Raw genomic sequence first — 715 nt, forward strand, 5'->3', positions numbered from 1 at the left:
GCTTGCCTGAGGAGGGGATTGTCATGTCTAGCGGCTACGTCAAATCGTTTCTCCGCGTTTTGTCTTATTGTCTGTGTAGCGTTTGTGTATTGTAAGTCTCGTAATATGTCAGTGTTTCTTACGTACCAGGGCGCGTCGGTGGCCGTGCGGAGGGCTATGTTTTCCACAGCCTGTAATGACTTTAAGTGGCTTTTTGCCGCGTGACCCCACGCCGTGGAGGCGTAGGTTAGCTGCGGTTGAAGTACCACCTTGATAAGCGTTCGCTTATTCCTTAAACTGAGGGTGTTTCCACCTTTGAGTAAGGGATAGAGCCTAGCCCTGGTGGTCTTCGCTCGCGCCACCGTCTCCACGATGTGCGGTTTCCACGTGAGACGCTGGTCCATCGTCACGCCCAGGTATCGTGTTTGTCGATTCCAGGAGATAGGTTCCTGGGATAGTGTCAGTCTGTCGAGGTTTAATGGGAAAATGAATCATAGCGCGTGCGTATAATATACAAAGTGCAACACCCCCACTTTTTGGCTTCAATTCCCTTTCAAAATGTTTTGTATAGTATAGAAGTATGTGGGCCCAGGCCGCCCAAAAAAATTGAACTAAAGATAGCCGAGACGATAATGATGATTACTTTATAATCTACCGCAGGTAAAACAGATGCCAATTTGCGCGGACTTTAGAAAATACATTCTAAGGGTCGCCATTATTCTATGGCTAGAAATTG

This window comes from Anoplophora glabripennis, unplaced genomic scaffold, assembly GCF_000390285.2.
Source record: "Anoplophora glabripennis isolate ALB-LARVAE unplaced genomic scaffold, Agla_2.0 scaffold1753, whole genome shotgun sequence".
NCBI classification, from domain to species: Eukaryota; Metazoa; Arthropoda; class Insecta; order Coleoptera; family Cerambycidae; genus Anoplophora; species Anoplophora glabripennis.